This window comes from Cupressus sempervirens, chromosome 3, assembly GCF_028749045.1.
Source record: "Cupressus sempervirens isolate cs-2001-9-10 chromosome 3, ASM2874904v1, whole genome shotgun sequence".
NCBI classification, from domain to species: domain Eukaryota; kingdom Viridiplantae; phylum Streptophyta; class Pinopsida; order Cupressales; family Cupressaceae; genus Cupressus; species Cupressus sempervirens.
In genome coordinates, this window is record NC_143120.1 from 434,525,274 (window position 1) to 434,552,838 (window position 27,565).

Below are 27,565 nucleotides of genomic sequence, written 5' to 3' on the forward strand. Positions count from 1 at the left end.
CACAACACTTAAATTTACTAGTGAACTATATAGGTAGTTTCAGAGCTATAAAAAATATTTTATTTTATTTGTGTCATAATGCCAAATTAGGTTGCCTAGACGAAGACTCTAACAACGTAGCTTACCATGCTAAGTTGTTCTTAGGCTATTTACAAGATTACTATTCAATACATACTTGCATGCTATATGAAAACCATTTGAATTTAAAATACCAGACAACTTGTTGTGAATGAAACATGACACTCAACCTGAGTAAGGAAGATACATCTTGGTGAGTGATCATAGGTAAGAAGCACCTCTTACAAGCGCTCAAGGCCATGAAAGAGTTGCTAGCATAGCGCCAAAAAATCACCAAGAACTCATCATAATTGAAGTCATATCTATAAATAACAATGACAGTGTATCTCACACCATAAGAGCCAAAGCCATGAATTAGAATCCATGAAAGTATGCCTTCAATCTTTTGGAGAGAGAGAGAGAGAGAGAGAGAGAGAGAGAGAGAGAGAGAGAGAGAGAGAGAGAGAGAGAGAGAGAGAGATTATTTTTTCTTCTCTAGAGCTAGAGCTTTTGTTTTTTGTTTTCTAGCCACATCTATAGCATTTGTTTTCTATTTATATCCATCTAAGGTTTTCACTATTTATTTTTTAATCATCTAGGAATTCCATTTTCTAAACCTAACATTTTTTAACTAATATTTTAACTATGATCTTTCAATATTTTCTAGCTATTATTATTTGTAACTATCGAACATAATAAAAAAATACTAATCTATTAGAAAGATAACTACAACATATAAAAATAGAAGATGTAAACATTAAAAAAATTAATCTATAATAAACAAATTAAATATTCATAAAAATAACTAAATATTTATTCAAAATTAAAAGTGAAGAATCTTTCTCACCTAGTATGTTGGATGCTCAAAAGAGGTCAAAATTAGTGTTGGGAAGCAGATGCAAGCCACACACATCATGTGCTTCTTTGTATCACTTTGGGCTCAATGAAAACTGATAATAAAAATGAAATGTAAATTGTAAGTTGTTAGTTTTTTATATGAAAATTAGGCTAGGGGCTTCATTCAAAGCCCCTTGCCTAGGGGCTTTGAGAAAATCCTCCTAGGGGCTTTTCTTGAAGCCTAGACTTCCCATGGAGCCCCTAAATTTTTTTTTTCTCACTTTTCCCTCTTTTTTTCATTACAAAAAGTGGGAACTAGTTTTGTGGCCTTACCCTCACCTATATGCCCATATATTTCCAATTCTATGATTCTCTATATATTGCTATTATAAGTTTACAAGAAAACCATTTAGATTCTTATTATTTGTTTTTATGGGAGCATTGATGCCTATTTTAGATGCAAGATTTCCTTGGATATAGTCACAATTATTTAGATTATGGTCTACTACAAAATAATAGCTTGTTCTTCTGGCCTAAAATTACAATCATCAAATCAATTTGTTCTAAAAACAATAGGCATAATTGCAAGCTCTTATTATATGATTTTAATGGACTTGTTGACAATACATTTGATATTAGAAATCTATAATTGTTGTTTGAAAATGGGAGATTCGACTATTTATATTGTTTGTGTTGTACAAATTTTGATTTTATACAATTTTGTGATGAAAAATACATTTCGAGAATGAATTTCTAATTTTCCAATATACAAAATTAAATACAAAAAGAAAGGCACTTGAACTTTTTCAATAGATCTCCCTTTTTGGCTTATATTCATTATGTAGATTTTATTCAAAAATATTCAACGCGACACAATAGGGTTGAACAAAGATCAATATATTTAGTTTGAATTTTGATAGAACAAAAAATTTGCTAGAATGCAACTACTATAGAAGATAATGTACAAGAAAATGTGGAAACAGGAACGACAAAGTAATAGTAGTCGATTGCACACTATCTAAAATAAACGAAGCTATGCACAAGTCTTTCCTTCCTATTGTTATATTTTCATCCAATTGTAGACAATGTTCTTCCTGTTTGATTAAGTTATCATTTAGTGTTGTGAATAATTTGAAGTCATAAACTTTTCATTGTTTAATTAAATATATTTTTAAATGTGTAAAAATTAAATTTACTGTTTAATTTGTTGACTTAAAAAAAATATTTGTGGGGCCTTTTGACAGAAGTAGTAGTCCAAAAATCATTTTTGTTAAGACATTTACTAAAAAATTCTACCTACTTTAGGCGGGCACGGACAATTAATGGATAGTAACTGTGACACTTTTCTAACAGATGATTTTTTCGCAGCTGTCCTCGTATCAAAATCGTTGGCGACGAATCAAAGCGAACCGACGGTGGAAAGTCAAGCGACTGGTGAAACGTCAATTGGAAGATGAGACTAGGTCAGTAATTGGAGTTTGTTTTGGTCTCTTCCCTGAGATAATGGATGTGCTGTGATAGACAAAGGGAATACCTTGCGTTTCAAAGGGTTTAGAGACGCAGTCCGTGATAGACAAGTTAATTTTGACGTACTTGCAAGTGATGGCGTAGTGACCAGTTTTACAACGTTGAAAGATATTTTATAATTTAGTTTTTACTTATATCATGAGGTTCGTTTTTCTTTTACGTAATTTGATAGAGGATTGGATTCGTCCGTTTAATGCCAGCATGTTCTAATTTTAAAACTAATAGACATTGTAAGAAAATTTCTAACTAAATTTTGTTGATTATAATACATTTCATTTTAAAATTCATTAATTTTTCAAGTTTATAAGTTTGGTTGCATTATAACTAGCTTATATATATTTATATATATATATAAAATGCCGAGAGTCATCTTTCTCGAGGCACCTATTTTAATTTAAATTGTAATGGTTTTTTTGTGTTGGATACGATTTGAATTAAAATAGGTGCCTCGAGAAGGATGACTCTCGGCATTATATATATATATATATATATATATATATATATATATATATATATATATATATATATATATATATATATATATATAAGTATATATAAGCTAGTAGCAGTCGCCGTGAATATGAAAGATATAATAATAATATATATATATATTCTAATTTTTTTTTTGATAAAATTAGTATCGATTTATTTGTTTATATATATATATATCTAAGTTTAACCCTAACCCTAACTCTAACTCTAACTCTATCTCTAACTTTAATTCTCCCCCTAACCCTAACCTTAACCGTTTATAATCCTAAATCTAATGCTAATTCTAACGGTAACCCTAATTCTATCCCTAACCCTAAGCCTTACTATAACTGTAATCCTAACTCTAATTCTAACTCTAATGCTAATTATAACCCTAAATCTAACCCTAAAGCTAACCCTAACTCTAGCCCTAACTCTAACTCTAACTCTAACCCTAAATATAACCCTAAAGATAACCCTAATTCTAACCCTAGCTCTAACTCTAATGCTAATTCTAATCCTAACCCTGATTCTTACCCTAAATCTAACTCTAACTCTAACTCTAACCCTAACTCCAACTCTAACTTTATCCCTGATTCTAACCCTACCTCTAATTCTAACCCTAACTCTAACTTTGACACTTTTTGTAACCCTAACCCCAATATAACCCTCACCCTAACTTTGACTATAAACCTACCCCTAATCCTAACCCTAACACTATATATAACTCTAACACTAACACTAACCCTAATTCTAATCCTAATCCTAGCCCTAACTCTTACCCTAACCCTAAATCTAATAAGGTAACTTTAACCCTAACCCTAATCTAACCCTAATAACAATTCTATCTCTAACTTTAACTCTAACTCTAACTTGAACCCTAACTCTAACTCTAATTCTAACTCTAACTCTAACTCTAACTCTAACTCTAATTCTAATTCTAACTCTAACTCTAACTCTATCTCTAATTCTAACTCTAATTCTAATTCTAATTCTAACTCTAACTCTAATTCTAATTCTAACTCTAATTCTAACTCTAATTCTAATTCTAACTCTAATTCTAATTCTAATTCTAACTCTAACCCTAACCCTAATCTAACCCTGATCACAATTCTATCTCTAACTTTAACTCTAACTCTAACTTGAACCCTAACTCTAACTCTAATTCTAACTCTAACTCTTTCTAACTCTAACTCTAATTCTAATTCTAACTCTAACTCTAATTCTAATTCTAATTCTAATTCTAATTCTAATTCTAACTCTAACTCTAACTCTAACTCTAACTCTAACTCTAATTCTAATTCTAATTCTAACCCTAACTCTAATTCTAATTCTAACTCTAACTCTAACTCTAATTTTAACTCTAACTCTAATTCTAACTCTAATTCTAACTCTAACTCTAACTCTAACTCTAACTCTAATTCTAACTCTAATTATTTCTCCATGATGATGTGAGAACATTATATATTGTTGAATTTTTAATAATGCTAATGCAATTTTTATTGCAATGATTAAGAATTATAATCAATAAATCTCCCTATCATTCTAACCCTAACCCTAATTTAACCCTAATTTAACTCTAATTCTAACCCTAACCCTAATTTAACCCTGATCACAATTCTATCTCTGACTTTAACTCTAACTCTAACTTGAACCCTAACTCTAACTCTAATTCTAACTCTAACTCTAATTCTAATTCTAACTCTAACTCTAACTCTAATTCTAATTCTAATTCCAATTCTAATTCTAATTCTAATTCTAACACTAACTCTAATTTTAAGTCTAACTCTAATTCTAAGTCTAACTCTAATTCCTATTCTAACTCTAATTCTAACTCTAATTCTAACTCTAATTCTAATTCTAACTCTAATTCTAACTCTAACTCTAACTCTAACTCTAACTCTAACTCTAACTCTAATTATTTCTCTGTGATGATGTGAGAACATTATACATTGTTGAATTTTTAATAATGCTAATGCAATTTTTATTGCAATGATTAAGAATTGTAATCAATAAATCTCCCTATCATTAAGTAATCTATTTAGACTTATGATTTTCTTTCTTAATTAATATATATAGTAGCCACATATATAATCTAATTAAATAATGACAATATAAACTAAATATATGATTCGTTTATTTTAAATTAATCACTAACTTTAATAAAATACAAATTTTATTGATAAGGTGAACTTCTTGTCTGCATCAACGATTAAATTTAATTATGAAACATTAAAAATATAAATATTTTGAAACATGCAAATATAAAACTATTATGAAACATACAAATCTAAACATGGAAACCAAAAGTATTTTGAAATATGAAAATCTAAAACTAATGTAAAACATGCAAATGTAAAACTAAATTGAAACATGCACATTAAAAATCTGCAAAAGAATTGTATGATCATATAACTAAATCAAAAAGTTTTTGAATCCTAAATCTAAACCAAACATACAAGGATAAACTATATGAAACTTTAATCTACTCCTATTAAAAAACTCTAATTGCTCCAATAATCTCCATCTCTTCCTCTCTGCGAAAACACAAAATGAAAATGAAATGAGGAGCATTTGTTTTATAATTTATGAGAGAACCCTCATATCTCCCAATAGATGTCTTTTGACATTCCATGAATTTGTTTCAAATTCCCCCACTCCTCACAAAAAATAAGAGTATATATAAGCTAGTGGCAATCGCGGCGCAATAGGAAAAGTATTTTTAAATTTTTTTCTATTTTTTAAAGGTTAGTGCTGAATTATTTATTTCTTTTTAAATACAATTGTATAAACTTACTATAAAAATGTAATAGTGTAAACTTACTATAAAATTATTCTTGAATATTTTATTTTTTAATTCTATATATGGTGTTTATTTGCATCACTTTAATTTAGTTTTATTTTAAGCATATTGTTATGTAAAATGGTATATTGAAGAGTAGAGTTATAGTTAGGGTTAGGGTTAGTGTTAGGGTTGGGGCTATTGTTAGGGTTTGAGTTATGGATAGGGTTTGAGTTATGGTCAAGAATAGAGTTACAATTAGAGTCAGGATTAGCATTAGGGCTAGGGATAGGGTTATTTTTAGGATTATGAATCTTGTTAGGGTTATAGTTAGGGTTAGGTTTAGAATTAGAGTTAGAGTTAATGTTAGGATTAGGGTTAGAATTTGGGTTACAAATATAGTTAGGGTTAGAATTAGAGTTAGGGTTAGGGTTAAGGTAAGGGCGAGGGTAAGAATAAGGGTTTAGATTACAAATATAGTTAGGGTTAGGATTAGAATTAGAGTTAGGTTTTGAGTTAGAGGTAGAGTTAGAATTGTAGCTCGAATAAGGGCTAACATTAGAGTTGAAATTAGGGTTATAATTAGGGTTAAAATTAGGATTAGGGTTAGGGTTAAAATTAGATTTACGGTTAGAGTTAGAGAAAGGGGTAGAGAAAGGGTTAGTTTTAGGGTGATGGTTAAGGTTGGGTTTATATTTATAGTTAGGGTTGTATATAGAGTTACATTAGGGTTAAGGTTAGGGTTAGGGTTAGGGTTATGGTTTTCATCTAGATTAAAGTAAGGGTTAAGGTTAGAGTTAGAGTTTTGAGTTAGGGTTAAGGTTAGAGTTAGGGTTAGGTTATGGTTTTAGTGAAGGTTAAACTAAGGATTAGGGTTAGGATTGGAGTCTAATTATAGTAGAGTTAGATTTACAATTAGGGTTATATTTAGGGTTAGAGTGAGGGGTAGGATTATGGTTTAAAAAAAAGTAATTTTCTTTTTGGCATATTGTAATGTAAAATGTTATAGTCAAACATAGGTATATGGTTAGGGACAAAGTTACCATTACAATTAATGTTAACCTTAGGGATAGAATAAGGGTTAGGGTTAGCATTAGGGTTAGGGATGGAGTTAGGGTTAGGGTTAGAGTTATGGTTATGGTTATTGTTAGAGTTATGGTTATGGTTATTGTTAGAGTTATGTTTATGGTTAAGGTTAGGGTTAGAGTTATGGTTATGGTTAAGGTTTAAAATTAGAGCTAGAGTTAGGATTAGGGTTAGGGTTAGAATTAGGGTTAGAAATATAGTTAGGATTAGAGATAGAATTAGGGTTAGGGTAAGGGTAAGAATTAGGGTGAGGGTTAGAATTAGGGTTACAAATATAGTTAGGGTTAGTGTTAGGGTTAGAATAAGAGTTAGGGTTAGGGTTAGAGATAGAGTTAGAATTAGAGTTAGAATAAGGGTTGGAGTTAGAGTTAGAGTTAGAGTTAGAGTTAGAGTTAGAGTTAGAGTTAGAGTTAGGGTTATATTTAGGGTTAGAATTAAGGTTAGGATTATTATTAGTGTTAGAGTTAGGGTTAGGGTTAGTGTTAGGGTTATGGTTAGGGTTAGCATTAGGGTTAGGGTTAGGGTTAGTGTTAGGGTTATGGTTAGGATTAGCATTAGGATTAGAGTTACAATTAGAGTTAGAGTTAAAATTAGAGGTAGTGTTAGTGTTAGTGTTAGTGTTAGTATAAGAGTTAGAGTTAGAATTAGAGTTAGGGTTCAAGTTAGAGTTAGAGCTAAAGTTAGAGATAGAGTTGTGGTCAGGGTTAGATTAGGGTTAGGTTAAAGTTACCTAATTAGATTTAGGGTTAAGGTAAGAGTTAGGGCTAGGATTAGGATTATAATTAGGGTTAGTGTTAGAGTTAGAGTTATATATAGTGTTAGGGTAAGGATTAGGGGTAGGTTTATAGTCAAAGTTAGGGTTAGGGTTAATATTGGGGTTAGGGTTACAAAAAGAGTCAGAGTTAGCATTAGGGTTAGAATTAGGGGTAGGGTTAGAATTAGAGATAAACTTAGAATTGGAGTTAGTGTTCGAGTTAGAGTTAGAGTTAGATCTAGGGTAAGAATCAAGGTTAGAATTAGGGTTAGGATTAGAATTAGCATTAGAGTTAGAGTTAGGGTTAGAATTAGGGTTAGGTTTAGGGTTAGGGTAAGAATTAGAGTTAGAGTTATAGTAAGGGTTAGAGTTAGGAATAGAGTTATAGTTAGGGTTAGAATTAGGTTAGGGTTAGAGCTAGAATTGGGGTTAGGGTTAGAATTAGGGTTAGAGTTAGGGTTATATAGGTTCAGGTTAGGATTAGGGGTAGAATTGGAGTTAGAATTAGGGCTATATAGGTTCGGGTTAGGATTAGGAGTAGAATTGGAGTTAGAATTAGGGTTACAAATATAATTAGGGTTACAGATTGAGTTAGAGCTAGAGTAGGGTAGGGGTAACAATTAGGGTTAGGGCTAGAATTAGGGTTACAAATAAAGTTAGGGTTAGAATTAGGGTTAGGGCTAGGGTTAGATTTAGAGATAGGATTTGAGCTAGAGTTAGAGTTAGAATTAGAATTAGAACAAGAGTTGGAGTTAGAGGTAGGGTTAGAATTAGGGCTAGGATTATGATTAGCATAAGGGTTATGGTTAGAGTTAGGGTTAGCATTAGGGTTAGGGTTATAATTAGTGTTATTTTTAGTGTTAGTGTTAGGGTTAGAATTGGGGCTAGAATTGAGGCTAGGGTTAGGGTTAGGGTTAGAATTAGAGTTAGAGTTAGGGATCAAGTTACAGTTAAAGTTGGAGATAGAGTTGGGGTTAGGGTTAGGTTTAGGGTTAGGGCTGGAGTTAGGGTTAGATTTAGGTTTAGAGTTAGAGTTAAGGTTAGAATTAGGATTGGGTTTATAATTAGAATTAGGGTTAGGATTAGAGTTAGAGTTACATATAGTGTTAGGGTTAGGATTAGCATTATATATAGTGTTAGGATTAGGATTATGGACAGGATTAGGGTTAGTGTTAGGGTTACAACTAGAGTTAGAGTTATAATTATAGTTAGAGTTAGAGTTAGAGTTAGAGTTAGAGTTAGGGTTAGAATTAGGGGTAGGAGTAGGGTTAGGGTTAGAGATAGAGTTGGAGTTAGAGTTAGGGTTAGAGTTAGAATATGTGTCAAAATTAGGGTTAGATTTAGGGTTAGAATTAGCATTAGAGTTCGAATTAGAGTTAGGATTAGAGTTATAGTAAGGCTTAGGGTTAGGGCTAGAATTAGGGTTAGGGTTAGAATTAGCATTAGATTTAGGATTATAAAGGATTAAGGTTAGGGTTAGGGAGAGAATTAAAGTTAGAGATAGAGTTAGAGTTAGAGTTAGGGTTAGGGTTAGGGTTAAAATTAAAATTATCTATTTAGATTCAGAGTTAGAGTTAGGTTTTATGTTATTATTATGGTTAAGATAATTTTTGGGTTACTAATCATATTATAGATGATGTTAGTGCTATTGTTACACTTTACCTTGGTGTTAGGATAACTAACATGTTAAATTTTAATATGGGTTAGTTCTATTATAGTGCCCATGATTAGTGCTATTGTGATATAAGTTATTAACCTTTTTAATAATGTAATCCCTCCCCCCCCTCTCTCTCTCCCCTCTCTCTCTCCCTCTCTCTCTAACTACACCCATTAATATCTCCCCCCACTATCTAAATATACCCTCTCTCTCTGTAGTCTCTAGTAATGCCCCCTAATCTGTCTCTTTAATCTCTAGATACACCCATACACCCACTTATCTCTCGCACCCTACTTCCTAGATACTCCTCCTGATCTCTCTCTCCCTTTATGCTCTCTAGATACACCCCTAATCTCTCTCTCTCTCTCTCTCTCTCTCTCTCTCTCTCTCTCTCTCTCTCTCTCTCTCTGGGTGTGTGTATATACATATTATCACTTATAAAAATATAATATTATTTCTAGTTACTTGTACATATAGGGTTAAGCTAAGTTATATAATTTACTAAATGGTTAGTACAATCATATATAGAGTAAGAGTTAAAGTTAGGATCCAAGGTTTACAATTTCATTTATATGACACTCGTTGTTATGGTTAGGGTTAATAAGTGGTTAAATGTTACACTAAAATAAGGGACAGGGTTAAGGGAAGTATGCGATTTAGGTGTAGTGTTGGAGTATTTGGAGTACAACTATGATCAAATTTGGGATATATGTTATGCAAATGACTCGAATAGTGGAAAAATTAATTCGTGAAAGGGAAGTTATAAGTCCGAACACAACAATTCAGATGATGTTAAAAGTGTGAAAGAATATATAAGAGTCAATTTTATGAAAATTATTTCTCTATGATGATGTGAGAACATTATATGTTGTTGAATTTTTAATAATGCTAATGTAATTTTTATTGCAATGATTAAGAATTGTAATCAATAAATCTCCCTATTATTAAGGAATCTATTTAGACTTATGATTTTCTTTCTTAATTAATATATTTAGTAGCCACATCCATTGAAGAAATTTTTTGTACAACAATAAATTTATTTTGTCTTGTTCTCTTCTCCATGAAAGTTACATTGAACAATGGGGAAATAAAATTGCCAACACAACTAATTAGAAGTAAAAATTTGAAACCGGAGACAAGAATGAACTATATACAAAAAATATATCTGTGATCGTCTAAATACATGTCACATTCTTCAATGATTAGGATTCTTTTGTGACCTTTATTTGAACAATTATTGTGAAATACTTCTTTCATCATTGAGGGAAACCCATCCACTTTTGTAGATGTGTCACACAAAAATTTTTATGCATCTTCCTTATGCATTTCTTTCATTTCCTCAACATAGTCAATTGGAAATATTGCTTCTCTACAATTTTAATTATAGTTGTGTGCGCCTCTTTAATTATTTGTAGGCATTTGTCAAACTCAATCTTGATGAAATCATTTGAGATCATTGAAGTAGTTAGGCTCTAGTATCCAATAATGTTTGATTCTCTATTCAAGGTATCCATAACTGAAATAGTAACCTGCAAACTTATAAACAAAAATCAACATATGGAAATAATCATAATGAAAAAGTATTAATAGTTAACATAAACTCTTTCAAATGAATAATTTTCAAAATAACATAAATAAAAATCAAAACTATTTCAAATGAAATAGTTAGATTGTAATGTCTGAAATATGGTGGCATTGTCTTCCACTTTTCAAACATTACAAACATAAATATTAATAAAAATCTATATATAGTATGAAAAATATTTAAATAAAACACATATATAATCTAATTAAATAATGAAAAAATATAAACTAAATATATGATTTTTTTTAATTTTAAGTTAATCACTAACTTTAATAAAATACAAATTTTATTGATAAGGTGACCTTCTTGTCCACATCAATGATTAAATTTAATTATGAAACATTAAAAATATAAATATTTTGAAACATGCAAATATAAAACTATTATGAAACATACAAATATAAAACATGGAAACCAAAAGTATTTTGAAATATGCAAATCTAAAACTAATGTAAAACATAGAAATGTCAAACTAAATTGAAACATGCACGATAAAAATCTGCAAAAGAAATGTATTATCAAATATCTAAATCAAATAGTTTTTGAATCCTAAATCTAAATCAAACATACAAGGCTAAACTATATGGAACTTTAATCTACTCCTGTTCAAATACTCTAATTGCTCCAATAATCTCCATCTCTTCCTCCTTACAAAAACACAAAATAAAAATGAAATGAGGAGACTTTATTTTATAATTTATGAGAGAACCCTCATATCCCCCAATAGATGTCTTTTGACATTCCATGAATTTGTTTCAAATTCCCCCACTCCTCACAAAAAATAAGCATGAATGTGCATGCAAAAATATATTTAACAAAAAGAAAATGTTTTATATTTAAAATTTTAATTAAGTTATTTCAGCCCTATTTTCTTGGGTTCTATTTTTTGGCCTTATTTTTTTAGCTCCTATTATTTCGGCATCCATTTGGCTTAATATTATTTTGGCTCGCTATTCTTTCAAGAATTTTATTTTATTTTATAATTCAATAATGATAAAATATATACTAAATATATGATTTATCTACTTTAAATAAATCATTAACTTTAACAAAATATAAATTGTATTGATATGGTGGCATTCTCATCCAAATTAATGATAAAATTATGCTTTGAAACATGAAAATATAAATACTTAGAAACATCCAAATGTAAAACTATTGTGAAACATTTAAATCTAAAACATGCAAACCAAAACTATTTTGAAATATGCAAATTTAAAACTAATATGGAACATGCAAATATAAAACTAATTTGAAACGTGCACTTTTAAAATATGTAAATGAAAAGTATTATAAAAAATATAAATCAAATAGATTTTGAATACAAATCTAAATCTAAATCAAACATGCAAGACTAAACTATTAAATGCAAGCCTAAATAGTTATGAATAGAATTCTAAATCTAAATGAAATTAATTGAAATTGAAATCTAAATCAAAGTAGAATATTATAACTAATTTTGAATTTCAATTTATATCTACATCTAAATCTAAATGAAAATGTAAATAAAAAATAGAAATCTCACCTACAAAAATGTTACTCCAAAACTTCAATATACTCCTATTCAAAAACTCCAATCTAATCCTCCAATAACCTCCACCTCTTCCTTCCTTCAAAAACATAAAATGAAAATGAAATGAGGAGTCCTGGTTTTATAACTTCTGAGAGGCTCCTCATATCCCCCAACAGATGTCTCTTCACATTCCACAAATTTGTTTCAAATTCCCTCACTCCCTACAAAAAAAAAGCATGAATGTGCATGCAGAATTATATTTAACAAAAAAAAATCATATTGAAATTATTTCGCCCCTATTTTTTTGGGCCCTATTTTTTTGGGTCCTACTTTTTCGGGCCCTATTATTTCGGGCCTATTAGTTTGGCCTCCATTTGGCTTCCTATTATTTCGGCTATTATTTTGCGAATTTTTTTTTAATATTTAATTTGAAAGTTTGTAACCGCTCCCAATTCTTTTTTGTTGACAGAGAATCTTTTTTGGCATATTCTCGTGTTGTGATTGTATAGAACGCCTCTCGGCGTAACAAAAAGAAAATGTTTTATATTTAAAATTTTAATTAAGTTATTTCAGCCTTATTTTCTTGAATTCTATTTTTTTGGCCTTTTTTTTCAAGTTCTATTATTTCAGCATCCATTTGGCTTTATATTATTTTGGCTAGCTATTATTTTGAAAAATTTATTTTATTTTATAATTCAAAAATGTTAAAATATATACTAAATATATGATTTATCTACTTTAAATAAATCATTAACTTTAATAAACTATAAATTGTATTGATATGGTGGCATTCTAATCCAGATTAATGATAAAATTATGTTTTGAAATATGAAAATATAAATACTTAGAAACATGCAAATGTAAAACTATTGTGAAACAGTCAAATCTAAAACATGCAAACCAAAACTATTTTGAAATATGAAAATCTAAAACTAATATGAAACATGCAAATATAAAACTAATTTGAAACATGCACTTTTAAAATATGTAAATGAGAAGTATTATAAAATATATTAATCAAATAGATTTTGAATACAAATCTAAATCTAAATCAAACATGCAAGACTAAACTATTAAATGCAAGCCTAAATAGTTATGAACAGAATTCTAAATCTAAATGAAATTAATTAAAATTGAAATCTAAATCAAAGTAGAATATTATAACTAATTTTGAATTTCAATTTACATTTACATCTAATTCTAAATGAAAATGTAAATAAAAAATAGAAATTTCACCTACAAAAATGTTACTCCAAAACTTCAATCTACTCCTATTCAAAAACTCCAATCTAATCCTCCAATAACCTCCACCTCTTCCTTCCTGCAAAAACATAAAATGAAAATGAAATGGTGAGCCTTGGTTTTATAACTTCTGAGAGGCTCCTCATATCCCCCAACAGACGTCTCTTCACATTCCACGAATTTATTTCAAATTCTCGCACTCCCCACAAAAAACAAGTATGAATGTGCATGCAAAATTATATTTAACAAAAAAAATATCATATTGAAATTATTTCGCCCCTACTTTTTCGGGCCCTACTTTTTCGAGCCTATTATTTCGTTTGTAACTCTCACCAAATCTTTTTGATTGCCAAATGACATTCCATATTTTACTTTCGTTTGTAACTCTCACCAAATCTTTTTGATTTCCAAATGGCATTCCATATTTTAATTTCGTTTGTAACTCTCACCAAATCTTTTAAAACTATGTAACAACAATTTATTCCTGACTTGAAACTATTTGTATCTTCTCTAATATAAATTATTTTGTTCATATCATACATTATATAATGAAAGTAAATCCATACCAATTAATATTAATGTAAGTGGGAAATAATTTTTTTTCACATTGAATGAAGAGTATGACAGAATCCAAAATGGGTTTGCCATGGATTTGCATTCTTGCATCAATAGTTTAAACTGATTCCGTACTCATGAATCACACCGGCTAAAATACACTGAAAAGCAATCCATTGCAGGGAGACGATAAAGATTAGTAAAGAACTTAAAGAAGACACACAGGTATACTACGAAGAGTTTTTAGAAGTGAGCATCTTATTAGCTCCAAGCTAGAACATCACAGAACAATCTATCACAGAACAATCGAATATTCAGTTAGGTTTTTTTTATAAAAACATTACAAATACTATATTTTCAAAACAGAGAGATTGATGCTATCAACACTCAAATGAACAAGACTCATTCTTATTAACAACATTTACAGAGAAATAAAATAAATAAAATCAGAGAAGACTGAGCAACTCTGGAATTTTGTCCAAATACAATGACCCAAATCAAAGTCAAATATAAATTGAAATCAAAAGGCTCCAAAAATTCAATGTTTCAATTTGTCATGGATCTTCTGAATTCTGCAAAGATTTTAGTGCGCTCATAGACTAGAAGGAACCTTTAAATTGGAGCTGCAACAGAGCCAATTCCAAATGCATATCCAGATCTAGAGTCAGTCATTTATCTTTAATCCATTCCCATTCAGTCCCAACAACACGCTAATAGCGTCAAGAAGCTCCATGCATGAATCAGAAGAAAATGAATAGATTTGGTTAGGAAAGTACATATTCGACCAAAATATTTCAGAAATAGAAAAGAAGACACCCCTAAAACACTCCCATCAAGCACCATTAACAATGAAAAGTATTATAAAATATATATATATATATCTAATAGATTTTGAATACTAATCTAAATCTAAATCAAACATGCAAGACTAAACTATTAAATGCAAGGCTAAATAGTTATGAACAAAATTCTAAATCTAAATGAAATTAATTAAAATTGAAATCTAAATCAAAGTAGAATATTATAACTAATTTTGAATTTCAATTTACATCTACATCTAAATCTAAATGAAAATATAAATAAAAAATAGAAATCTCACCTGCAAAAATGTTACTACAAAACTTCAATTTACTACTATTCAAAAACTCCAATCTAATCCTCCAATAACCTCCACCTCTTCCTTCCTGCAAAAACATAAAATGAAAATGAAATGAGGAGCCTTGGTTTTATAACTTCTGAGAGGCTCCTCATATCCCCCAACAGACGTCTCTTCACATTCCACGAATTTGTTTCAAATTCCCCCACTCCCCACAAAAAAAAGGCATGAATGTGCATGCAAAATTATATTTAAAAAAAAAAATCATATTGAAATTATTTCGCCCCTATTTTTTCGGGCCCTATTTTTTCGGGTCCTACTTTTTCGGGCCCTACTTTTTTGGGCCTATTATTTCGGCCTCCATTTGGCTTCCTATTATTTTGCCAGCTATTATTTTAAGAATTCTTTTTGATTGCCAAATGGCATTCCATATTTTAATTTCATTTGTAACTCTCACCAAATCATTTTTCCTTACACAGATTATTCCTTGGAATATTCTTTGTGCTGGGAAGTGTTGCTGCCATTGTATATGCCTCTCGGCATAAATATCTATTTTACAATTTAAATTTTAATATAAAGTTAGTATAATATTTTGAGGATCAATTATTTACACAAACATAACAAGTTATATGAGACTATTATGTGTTCTTTACATCTTTGATTACAATGGACCATCTATAATTTTAATTTACTTGCTTTTTGATAGATGAATGAGACAAGACATCAAAATAAACACGAAATAAGTTTAAAGAGAAAGTAACAATAATTTTGATTACTAAGGAAATATGTTTTGAAGGGACCCAAGACCATTTAGCATAAAGTTCTAGTAACAATTAGATTAGAAATAGAACCTATAGAATCCATAGACAAAAAGCTTCCCAAAGATTAACACAATACAAAAATCAGTATGAAAAAGACAACCAAAAATTTAAAAAAATTCAAAAAATCAAGAAAACAAGAGGAATCTAAGCAAGATTCTTCAAAACTTTAACCTCAATTTATCTTTCTGTTTGGGCTCCTCCTTGTTCTCTTGCTAGGCATGCTTGGGCCAACTTAAACAACACACTAAAGTTTGGCATAGTGTGTTGGCTAACGTGGGGCCCATTTATAAACATTGTTTTTATAAGTTCTTCACATTTGATAAACAATTATATGTATTAGAGTAAATGCAGATCTAAGGAGAATTGAGGGTAGATAACGAAATTATTTTTAGAGTTGCATACTTTGTTACTTGATATTTTTCTCCAAAATTGACTTAACTTTTGGTTTGAAATGATTGTGAGAAAAATGTGGAGATAGATTAGAATAGATTGTGTAATTTGAGACTTCAAATGTGAAAATGCTCATACTAGATTTGTTATCATATCTAACATATGCTAACTAGCTTTTGAATAACAAAATATTGCTCCTAGTTGGCCATGGTGGTTTCCTATGATCTTATTTGTTTGTTGCTTCCTCGTGGAGCCAAGTCCTTCTTGATTCAACTTCTCTTCAATTGGGAGAGAAAATCTTTGCTCCCTCAAACCCCCCATGATTGGTTTGTTGAGAAAGTGTTGTGTATTCCTTTGTCCTCGCCTAGCCTTTGGCCACACTATTTTTTTTCCTAATGAGATTATTGATGCATCGGTGAACAATTTGGGGATTATGCTTGTTGTAAAATTCCCTTTTTTTAGAACTTTTGTGGAATAGCTTAGGCAATGGGCAGTCTCGACATGGTCTCTAAAAGGGAATATTGAAATTAATGCCTTGGTTAATGGCTTGTTTATGTTATCCTTTATGTGCCAAGAGGAACTCTCTAATGTCCTCATGAATGGACCTTGGACTCTAGGATTGAGCACAAGAAATATCCTCAATATTCCTAAGTGGAAACCTAAGTTGGATCTGACCATTGACCTGGGGTATCATACTTTGATGTGGGTAAGATTGCCAGGTTTTCCCCTAGAGTTCTAGAATAATGAGGGGTTTAAAGGTATAGATGACACCTACAGATCACTACTGGTAGCTGATAAGGTCACCAAAATAAAAGTGTGCCTCTTGTTTGCCAAAATTTATGTCAAGGTAACAATGAATCAAGTTCTTCCATTGGAGGTCTCTATTGATTCCAAGTTGGACTCATATGTACAACCCCTATACTATGAAAAATTTGATATCTTCTACTTAAGGTGTAAAAGGTTTGGACATTTAGATGTGACCTATGTAGCCAAGACATCAAAGTTAGAGCCTCCTTTTATGGTCTCGGCTAATAGATCTAGGAAATCTGATCCTATCTCTTCCATGTAGAAGGAGAACCCCATCACATACCCATTTAAAAAGGAAGTGATGAAGAAAACCCAAGATTTTAATCCCAAGGATCTAGACTCTATCCTATATCCCTTTAGGCCCTAAGATGTTTGAAGTTTCAAATCTAAGGACTTTTAAATCTTGCATTCCACAAAGAAGGTGATTTATCCCTCAAAAGGAGGTGAAGGTTCATTGTTGACCCCAACAAAAAAAAAATCCTAGATATGTTGTTAGAGGCTTCTTGGGCTTCCTTTTCTAAATGTGTTGGGATGATAAGTCCCTCATCCCTTGACCTTTCTTATGTTGGTAATTCTTGTATCTCTATGGTTATCCCTAGGCCAATGTCCTCTTTTAGTGGGCCCATTAGAGAACCCATTTCTTTGAAAATGATGTCAAGTACTCTTATTTCCTCTAAGACAAGTTTTGGGTGAGAAGGGGATGAGGAGTTTGATATGTTGTAGGAGGAGGCCTAGATAGCCGTAGACAAGAAAAACAATATGAAGAATAAAATAGATGTTGGTAGAGATAGTAAAGTGGGTAAAACCAAAGGGGTAAAAGGAGCCACTAAAAGTATGGCACATGGGGTGGGGGTGATGGGGTAGAAGATTCTAGTAGGAGATGGGGTCCCTCAAGGATTATAACTAGGTTTTTTGATTGCAGGGTTGATGTGTGTTAAAAAATAGAGTAGTTTCACCTTTTTGAATATGGTAATAATACTTTTGTAGAATGTTAGAGGTTTGAGCAGTCACCTTAAGCAACACATGCTGAAAATTGCCTTACTAGATTTTAAAATTGATATGGTGCTAATTTAAGAAACTAAGATGAGTAAAGAAAACTTGAACAAGGCAATGTCCTATAGCTAGCAATTGTCCACTTGGGTCTTGCGAGAGGCCAATGGTGTTTTTGGAGGGATGGCTATTGTCTGGAACATGAATAAAATATCAAGTACTCTTTAATATTTTAATGTAAACTCCATCATTTTAGTTTTCCATGATATTATTACTGGTTGGTACTATAATATGGTGAATATCTATGCTTCAAACTCAAGAGGGAAAAGAAAGAAACAATGGGATTTTAGGAAAGGGGACAGTCAAATTTTTCGAGCAATCAAGGTGATAATTCAGGAAATTTTTAAAATGATGGAGGAATACTAGGAAATCCAAGTGGATCATATTTACCATGAAGGTAATGGTGTGGTGCATAAGTTGGCTAAATTCAGACACAATGTTACGAGGCTAACTGAATGGGAGGACATCAACCTAATTCCATCATCAACTAAACTATTGATGTAATGTGAATGTACTTCTAACACTATCCTATGAATCATCACACCAAGTGACATGTCTTCAAGTTTTCTCATGGGTGGGAAAGAAAAAGATCTCATAAAGTTTACATATGGAAAGATTATATGTGGATACACTTTTATGATCTCATTGCCGTAAATGTTACTTTTTTCCCCAAAAGGATGAAGGCAATGAATTTTCTTAGATTCAAAAAATTGATTGTAATAGATAATAATGACACCTCTCTCATACCCTACTACATTAATAGCTAGGGTCATGTGATTATGGAAAGAAAGGGACAATTCACATGTTCCATGGAAAGAAATTATCTAGGCTTTGAAAAATCTTGTAGCCTTATGATGGATTTCGATTGTCTCTACATTTGAATCTTGACTATATTTTATTTAACTTCCAAAACTATCTTACTTGCAACTCATCCATGTCAAAAAATTTAGAGGAGTTGTTTGAAAAATTTGAAGAGTTGGTGGTTGAGTTGGGTGGCAGTATGGGCACCAGTGATCATATTGAACCTGTGGGAGTGAAGGAGTACATTTGCAAGAGTGAAAACACAACTATTTATCTGCAAGAGGGTGGCTTGTCACCCTTTATGAAAGGGATGATAAAACATGAGAAAAGAATCTCTATGTAGTACTTCAATTTGTGGAATGATAGAAGGGTGGTCATCAATGGAATGAGTTTTGAGATCACTAAAAATCTTATTGCTAGGGTCGGTGAGTTTCCCATTGGTGACAAGAACTGGTGCAAACAAGCTTGCATGAATGATGAAACCATCATGTGGAAATTCTTTAAGTTTAATGAAGAATTGGTTTGTATGCATGGTGGGTTTTCTAAAGAACACCTCCCTAAGCCCTGGTACATCATATGTTATGCTATTATGAGATACATAACTCTAGAGGATTGCTTTTAGGTACTTTATTTGTACCGCTTCACCATCCTCAACCCTTTTAGAAATCTAGATCAAATCTCTTTTCCATTCCTTTTTCTTGAATTCTTCGTAAGATAGTATTTTCAAGGCTATGGGAAAGAAGGAGGAGGGAAAACCCTTTTACCTCATCCACCAAGGTTTAATGAATAAGTTTGATACACATCACCTTGACCAAAATATGTCACTCCTAGTTAACCCTCTAGCTACTACTACCCCCCAAGTCTCTTTTGACCCTGGCCATGGGCCTAGCCATAAAAAATCAAGAAAACCACCATTCTTGAGGTCAAAATTAGTCTCATAGACTCCAATATGGATACTAGGAAGAGAAAAATGAGTTCTCATAGATCCAGCAAACACCTCCAAATGGATAAATTTAAGTCCACTCCCAAAACATTCCTTAGCTTGGAGTCTACTGAAAGTGACATTAAACCCCCACAGAGGAAGAAACTCCACCAAGAAATTGATAAGAAGTATAGTTCCAACCCTCCTAGCCCCTCCCATATTTCTGATACCCTAGAGGCTAACCCTTCCCCAGCTAGAAGCAGTGGTGAGGAAATTACTTCCCCCATGAAGGACACTTCTAAAGTGGGGGAAAAATTAAAAGAAAGCATAGCCATGAACAAAGTTATTTCAAGGATCATCTTGACAAGCTTGAACAGACAAGGAAGGATTTCACAAATGATCATACTAACATCTGTGAAAGATTTGAAACCTTGGTTGAGTTCTCCACTGAAGTGATGCATTTTGCAACTAATTTCTATAGGAGAACAAGGATGTGGAGGACCTAGGAAAGGAGAGAGAGACTTCTCACTCCAAATATGGCTTCTTGGTAGAGGACTAGATGAAAACCCTCCTAGGAAAACTTTTCAAGGAGGAGGGGTTAACTATGGATAAGGATGGACCTAAGGCAAAGGATGTTGATGAACTGGATAAGAAGGAGGAAAATTAGCCTAGACTTTGGTTGTTTTTCTTTTTGCTTTAATGATATCATTTATTCTAAACTTGACATGCTATGAGGATTTTTGTTATTTGTACAAGTTTAATTGTTGGATTGATAGTAGTAGTATGGTGTTTTATTGCTGGAATAATTTTCCTATTTATCTTCTTGATCACAATAGGAGTGATGTTATAGGGCTTTTATGGATTATGTTATTTTTTTGAAGTATAAAAATAGTACTGGTGAGATGATAGGAAGGTAACCTTTGATTGATCTTTTAGCCTTCTTATACTCCAGGGTCAGCTCCCCATCTCTCTTGGTTTCTATCTATATACATAAAAAATAATGGGATTTCCTTGAAAATATGATGCATAATAATCAAAATATTAAATAGATGCTAAGAATGGAGATTTGATCACTCCTCTACACCAATTTGATAAATTGGGAGGCTTAGAGCATTTCTCCAATAGTATGATGGACCTAGAATATTTCTTCCAAGTGATTGGTTTGTTGGATCTAGACCTCAAAGGGGAGAGGTTTACCTAGTCCAATAGGAGATAGGGAAAAATCCTTTTTCAAGTTAGTTTGGATGAGTTTTCTTTGTCTTCCAACTAGAGTAATATTGATGACTTCTTATTAGAGACTAAACCTAGAATGGGATCAAGCCATAGTGCTATGCTCATGGAATGGAAAGATGGAAAAATAAATGTTCAACCTTTTAGATTCAAGATAGTGTGGCAATCCAATGACAAGTTAAGAGACCTAATAAATGGATGGTGATAGACCTTGACCAATTCCTCTCCTCTATTAAAGTAAATCTTTAAGCTTAGTGTTATCAAAGATAAGTCCAAGAAGTGGAATAAGGTGTCCTATGGTAATATCTTTCAAAATAAAAAGGACTTAGCAAGTAAATTTGTGATCTCCTAGAAGAAATTTGGAGATAAACCAAATGACCTAGACTACCAAAAATTGGAAAGATCCAATAGAGATCAATGGCTCTCTATCTTTGCTCAAGAAGAAACTTCTAGAAGGAGAAATCCAAGATCCATGACTTACAAAAGGTGATAGGAAGACTAAACTATTTCATCAAACCACTTTGCAACACAAAAGTAGAAATAGAATTAGATCTCTTAAAGTGGTTAATGATATGGTCATTATAGAGGAAATTTATGTCACCACTAAATCCATTCACTAATTTTAAAAAGGGGAGCTATTGATGATGGAGCCAAAGACCCTCATGATCTACTCAGATGCATTCCTAAGCTTGTCTCTCTTGAAGATAATGCTACCATGACCAAAAGGGTTGAAAGAGAAGAGGATAGAAGCATTGATTTCTCCTTCCAAGGCTTCAAATATCTAGTTCTTGATGGCTTCCCTTGGCATTCTTCCAAAAATATTCGGTCATTGTGAGAGAGAATGTTTTCAAAGTTGTTTGTCACTTCTTTAGAATTGGTGATATGGCATATAAAAAGAATCTAACCTATAAAAATAATCAAACCTGCGCTATGCTCATTCCTTAAAAAATTGACCCCATGTGTTTGGAAGACTTTCATCTTATTAGTCTTTGTAATATTATTTACAAAATTATAGCCAAGGGTTTAGTGAATAGGGTAAAGCCAATATTGGAAACAAATCATTTCAAAAAATTAAAAAGGCTTTATTAGTGGGACGAATATTATGGATGTGGTCATTATGACTCAAGAAATCTTACATTCAATGAATTCTAATGTTAAATCCACCATGGTTTTCAAGATTGACATTTCTAAAGCTTATGATAGGGTGAAATGGTCTTTCCTGTATAAAGTGTTAACTGAATTTGGTTTCTCTTGTAAGTTCCAAAATATGACTATGGACTATGTTACCTTGATGAGTTATGTTATTCTTGTCAATGTTACCCCTTCATGGTTTTTTACTACTAGTATAGGCCTACTGTAAGGAGAGCCTTGCTCCCCTTATTTATTTATAATTGTGGTGGATGTCCTAATTAGGAATTTGAAAAAACTTCAGGTCTCCACAACTATTTATGGTGTCAAAGAGGCCACTAATATCCCCAATACAACATAGTAATGACCCTTACAATTAAGCCACTAAAAAAAAACCTAAATTTAATACACTACTGAAAAGTATATTGCTGAATAAAAGAAATTGTTCTACTTAAATAACGGATGTAAAATAGTGCCAATGTATTCATTCAATGATCATCAAATGTTTATACAATTTTTAGCACTAAAACATTACAACATGGAACATTACAGACAAACCCTAACTAACTAAATTCAACTAAGAACTTGTTACAACTATAGATTGAAATGAAAAACCTAGATTGATCAAATAGTGGAGATTGAATGCTGAAGATGATACGACGAAAGTGCAACTCCAGCTAAAACTCCAAACCAACAATTAAGCACAAGTAAAAGGACTAAAATATCCTTCCCATTGCTACAATAATTCAAGTGATCTTTCACACCCTCAAAATTGTGTACCAATTGAGAGTTTTCATTCTCAATGGCCAATTGTGACTACCTGCAGAAATCCTAGGCTCCACAATGAACATCAGCAAATATCAGCATAACTCTCGATGATAAGAAATGAGCCCTCAATGCCTATTTATTCTTTTTTCTTGATAGGTCAGCCTCCTTTTTAATTTTTTCTCCACTTCTTCTAGTAACCTCTAGAATATTTTTTTATTTAATGACTTTATAAAATATATCACTTTATTAAGTTAATTAAATATAAAGTTACCTTGTAATATATTTTTTTTATTGATAACTTTATAAATAATTAACTCCTCCAAAAAAAGGGACATTACAGGTCCACCCCTCCTAAAATTGCTTGAGCTCAAGCAATCTTAATGCTGGATGCTACAAAATTACTTCCCCTTCCCAAGTAGCATCTTCAATAGGTAAATCTTTCCATTTAACTAGATACTCTCTGAATACTCTCTTGTGAAGCTGCTTCTCTCTACTATCCAGAATGGATTCTAGCACTAAGATCAATTTCCCCTCATCATCCAAGGGAGGTAATACTATAGAAGGCATAACATTCTGACCCAACGCCTTTTTGAGGCATGATACATGAAACACATTATGTACTCTACTATCTGTGGGAAGCTCCAACTCATAAGCCACCTCACCAACTCGCTTGATGATCTTGAATGGTCCATAATAGCATGGCTTGAGTTTCTCTGCACCACTCTTCTTGAGAGTGGACTACTTATATGGCTTCAACAAGAGATAAACCATATCATTTACCTCAAAACTACGCTCAGTCCTCTTCTTGTCTGCATACAGCTTTTGCTAGTTATGAGCTCTAGCAATGTTATCTATGAGAGTAACAACTATATCCTTACTTTCCTATAATAGTTCACCTGCACAAGGTACTCGATTGTCTCCCAACAACAAATCTAAGAAACTAGGTGCCTCATAATAGTAAAGTGCCATGAAGGGTGTCATTTGTATAGCCATATGATACGTAGTATTGTAACAATTTACTCATAGAGATATATCCATCAGACCCAAGCTCGTTGTTGATCTGCCACATAATTCCTCAAATACCCTTCCACCCATTTGTTTACAATCTCTGTTTGACCATCGGTCTGTGGGTGATAACTGGTACTAGATGTAAGCTCAATGCCACACAACTAAAATACCTCCTACCAAAAGTGACTCATGAAGCGACTATCCCTATCACTTACAATGCTCCAAGAAAACCCATGTAATCTAAAAACCTCCCTGAAGAAGACCTCTGCCACCTGAGTTGCTGAGTATGTAGTAGTGATAGGGATGAAGTGAGCATATTTTGTCAGCCTATCCACCACCACATAAATACAATCGTTCTCCTAGACCCTAGGCAAGCCCATGATAAAATCCATAGAGATGCACTCCCACTTCCTATCAGGAATAGGAAGTGGTTGTAGGAGTCTTGCTGGATAAGTGTGCTCTTGTTTGTTCTGCTGGCAAACTTGACATTCGTGCACATACTACAAAAAATTAGCCTTAAGTCCCTTCCAATTGAACCACTCTCATACTAACCTGTAAGTCTTAAAATACCCAGGATGGCTGGCTATAGGTGAATTATGGAATGCTCTCAAAATCAACTACTTTACTTTTGATCATGGGACTAAGTAAATCATGTTCTTGTAAATGATCAAATCATCTATGAGAGTGTACCTAGTGTCGATTGCTTTTCCCTCCACTATATCAGAGGCCCATGTGTCTCTGGCATATTCTGCTACAATCAAGTGTCGCCAGTCCTCTGATATCTGAATCATAGAAGTGAGGTGTGGCCTATGGGATAAAGCATCTACAACAATATTTTGTGTCCCCTTAACATAGGTGATATCAAAATCATAGGCCTGTAACTTACTCACCCGCTTCTGCTGATGTCCATTCAGGTCCTGCTATCCCAAAAAGTGCCTCAAATTATTATGATCAGTTTTAATACAAAATTTGCTGTCGACAAGATATTGTCTGAATTTGGCCAAGGCATACATAATGGCCAACATCTCCTTATCATATATGCTGAATGATCTCTCAGCCCCTCTAAGTTTCCTACTCTCATAAGCTATACGATGCTTGTCCTGCATGAGTACAGCACCAACTCCCTCTCCAAAAGTATCACATTGAAGCTCAAATGGCTTCACGAAACCAGGCAATGCTAATACTAGGCATGTAGTCATTATTTCTTTGAACCACATAAAACACTCCTATGTCTCCTGAGTCCACACAAATGCCCCTTTCTTTAGTAAATCTATCATGGGTGCTACATGTCGTGAGTAGCCACTGACAAACCTGTAATAGAATCCACATAGACCAAGGAACCCTCTTAACTATGTAAGGTTCTCTGGTCATGGCCAATCAACAATAGCATGGATCTTTTCAGGGTCCATTTGTACTCCTTCTACACTAATGATGTGTCCAAGATACAATAATTCTATCATCCCCAAATCACATTTGGACTCTTTGGCATACAAGGACTCCCTCTGTAAAATGCTCAATACTATCTCCAAGTGCTCTAAAGGTTCTTGCCATGTCCTACTATAGATCAAAATATCATCAAAGAATACTAGCACAAATATCCTCAACTAATGGTGGAAGACCTTGTTCATAGTGGACTGAAAAGTGGCAGGTGCATTAGTTAAACTAAAAGGCATGACTACAAACTCAAAATGCCCATAATGACATTTGAAAGCAATTTTTTCAATATCCTGCTCTCGAACTCTGATCTGGTGATAGCTTGATCTATAATCAATTTTTGTGAAATAACAAGCCCCATGCAATTTGTCTATCAGCTCATCAATGTGTTGGATGGGATACTTGTTCTTTATAGTTCTCTTATTCAATACCTTGTAATCAATACACATTCATAGAGTTCCATCCTTCTTTTTTACCAAAACAACAGAAGATGCAAAAGGTGACTTACTTGGCCTGATGTGTCCCATTGCTAGCAACTCCTTCATGGTCCTCTCTAGATCTCATCTTTGAGTCATTTTGGGTGCTGGTATGGTGTGATCATGATAGGCTTAGCACCTTCCTCCAACTCGATAATGTGCTCAATACCTCTGTCTGGTGGCCTACCTGGTGGAATCTCACTGAATACCTTCTCATACTTGATTCTCAATTTCTAAATATCTGGATGATATTAAGTCTTATGTTGCTCCGCTTGGGTAGGCATCAAGGTGCATATTTCCACCCACTCTATATTATTATGCGTGGCTAATCTCTCCAACTGCCTAAATGAGATAGTCCTAACGTCGCCATTACAGATAGCCTTTAGCACAATTCCTACCATCCACCACGAATCATATCTCCATATCCTCCAATCTCAGGGTAACCTCCTTCAAAGAATGTATCCACTACATCCCAAGTACTATGTCCATGTCACCCATGTTGACCACATGATAATCCACCTTAAACTCATAGTTGTTCAAGCGCAAAGGTAAATCTCACACCATCTTATCACAATGAAGAGTATATCCATCGGCTACCTTGACTCTCAGTCCCTCGAGCTTCTTAGTAATGAGTCCACACCTCTCCACAAATTGTGCATCAATGAAATTATGTTTGGCACCTATATCCAATAGAGTAATAATCCTCTCTCTTGCCAAGACTCCCCAAAATTTGAAAGATCCCTCTCTTTGAATAGTAGACAGACGTGCCTCCTATAAATGTATCTTTAGAGCCTCTTTTTTCTTAGTACTATCTACCTCTTGTTCACCCTCTGCCTCATTAGGATCCTCATCATGGTGCTCTGAGATGTTTGAATCTAAACCTTTGTAATAAGCCCACATCACCCGATTAGCCTTCCCCTTAGGCCTCATAGGACAATCATGACCAAACTCATAGGGACCTTTGTAAAAGAAGCATAGCTTCTTCCTATGTAGGTCATTAATTTTTTCCTTATCCAAGGGTTCAGCTGACTTTCCTTTTGAGTCACTAACCTTCTCTTTACCCTTGTTGAATTCCCCTTTGTTGTCTCTAAATGATGAAGAACCCTTCGAACTAAACCAGTTTGCTGGAGCAACAAGTTCCATACTGCGGGCTTTCTTCATGGCTTCTTGTAATGTAGGAGAAGCAAAGGCCTTTACCCACCCCTTGAGTGGTTCAGTTAATCCCTCTATGAATAAAATGACTAGCCTCCTTTCTAAAATGTCAGGCACCATCATTGCAAGCTTCTGGAAGTCATTGATAAATTGTTCTAAGCCTCCTGACTGTCTCAACTGGGCTAACTCCAAGAAATTAACTTCGGGATTTTTTTAATCAAACCTTTCTATCAATCTATCCACAAAATCTTGATAGGTGGTTACCTGATTGTGTTTCAGTGTGATCATGTCATGTGTCCACCAATCATGTGCTGGCCCATCTAAGTGTAAAGTGGCATACTTGAGCGCTTCAGATTCTATCATACTCTTCAACGATAGGAAAGTATCCACCTTATGAATCCAAGCATGAGCAGTCA